The sequence below is a fragment of the Otolemur garnettii genome, unplaced genomic scaffold (assembly GCF_000181295.1).
Source record: "Otolemur garnettii isolate 467f Iridium unplaced genomic scaffold, OtoGar3 scaffold00030, whole genome shotgun sequence".
Lineage (NCBI taxonomy): Eukaryota > Metazoa > Chordata > Mammalia > Primates > Galagidae > Otolemur > Otolemur garnettii.
The window spans coordinates 10,692,133-10,694,243 of NW_003852425.1; the positions used below are offsets into that span (position 1 = coordinate 10,692,133).

General features: G+C 42.4%; 1 pseudogene; it reads left to right on the top strand.

Annotated features, from left to right (window-relative positions):
- The first annotated feature begins 430 nt into the window (after positions 1–430).
- Positions 431–1,784, top strand: LOC100965079 (annotated as a pseudogene).
- Positions 1,785–2,111: the final 327 nt, after the last annotated feature.

A 2,111-nucleotide genomic window follows, 5' to 3' on the forward strand; every position in this document is an offset into this window, starting at 1 on the left:
GCACATAGGAAGCACTCAAAGAAGCAACCAGGTCCTGGCTTCTGAGGTAGCTAAGCAGGAGGCTGAGTTATTGGTTGGTGGGAACAGACAATGTTTAAGAAGCCCCACCCTTTGACTGTCCTCGACTGTGCCCCTAACAGCTGGGTTATGTACATTATGAACATGATGGTTCTCAATCCTGGCTCTATATGAGGATCACTTTAAAATAACCAAGCCACCCCGCCCTCTGGTTCTGAATTTCTGCAAAGGCGGTGTCAGAACCCAGCGAGCCTGGGTCCAGTTAGCACTGCCTCCCTGTGCGCGTGTGAGTTTAGCGTGAGAGTGGCTGTGGCAACCCTTGTGCTTTGCCAGCGTTCCTTCCCCAGCAGAAAATAAACTGCATTCAATTGACACTACAAGACTGAGAGGACTTGGAGGGATTAGAAATTGATTCACTCGCAAAGGTTTATTAAAGCCAAAATGTCCAAAAAAAATCAGTGGTGGTTCTGTGGTAGAGATGCAGGGAGATGAAATGACACAAATCAACTGGGAATTGATGAAAGAAAAACTCATTTTTCCCTTTGTGGAACTGGATCTACACAGCTGTGATTTAGGCATAAAGAAGCGTGATGCCACCACTGACCAAGTCACCAAGGATGTTGCAGAGGTCATAAAAAAAATACAACGTAGGGGTCAAGTGTGCTACTATCACCCCTGATGAGAAGAGGGTTGAGGAGTTCAAGTTGAAACAAATGTGGAAATCTCCAAACAGCACCATCCGAAATATTCTAGGTGTCACTGTCTTCAGGAAAGCTATTATCTGCAAAAATATCCCCCAGCTTGTGAGTGGATGGGTGAAACCCATCATCATAGGTCGTCATGCTTACGGGTACCAATACAGAGCAACCGATTTTGTTGTTCCTGGGTCTGGAAAAGTAGAGACAACCTACATACCAAATGATGGAACCCAAAAGGTGACATACTTGGTACATAACTTTGAAGATGGTGGTGGTGTTGCCATGGGTGTGTACAATCAAGACAAGTCAATCCAAGATTTTGCACACAGTTCTTTCCAAAATACTCTGTCTAAGGGTTGGCCTTTGTATCTGAGCACCAAAAACACTATTCTGAAGAAATATGATGGACATTTTAAAGACATCTTTCAGGAGATATACGACAAGCAGTACAAATCCCAATTTGAAGCCCAGAAGATCAGGTATGAACATAGACTCATCAATGACATGGTGGCCCAAGCTATAAAATCAGAGGGAGGCTTCATCTGGGCCTGCAAAAACTATGACAGTGACAGACTCTATGGCCCAAGGTTATGGCTCTCTTGGCATGATGACCAGTGTGCTGGTTTGTCCAGATGGCAAAACAGTAGAAGCAGAGGCAGCCCATGGGACCGTAACCCATCACTACCACATGTAACAGAAAGGACAGGAGACATCCACTAATCCCATTGCTTCCATTTTTGCCTGGACCAGAGGATTAGCCCACAGAGCAAAGCTTGATAACAATAAAGAACTTGACCTCTTTGCAAAGGCTTTGGAAGAAGTCTGTATTGAGACCATTGAGGCTGGCTTTATGACCAAGGACTTGGCTATTTGCATTAAAGGTTTACCTAACATGCAACGTTCTGACTACTTGAATACATTTGAATTCATGGACAAACTTGGAGAAAACGTGAAGATAAAACTAGCCCAGGCCAAACTTTAAGGCCATACTTGGCTTAGGAGGATAAATGTTTTCTGGTAACTAGGTCCACAGGTTTACATTTTTCTGTATAACACTCAAGGATAAAGACAAAATGAATTTTATAATTTGTTTAGAAGCCAAAGTTTATCTTTTCTACAAGTTTACAGCCTTTTTCTTATACATACAGTTATTGCCACCTTCATGAATGTGGCAAGGGACTGGTTTTTACATTTTATTTTATTTTCTAGTAGCAGCCTAGGAATTAGGTCAGTACTCATTTGTACTGATTATCACTTCTTTTCAAATTCTGATATAAATGACCTAAATTAAGAGTGCTCAAAAGGATAAATGGTAGTAGCTATAGTACTGTTCCCTAAAATATGTAAAGTGGAAATTCACTCCCTTGCCTTCTTGTCCATGACCTTGGGCCCTGG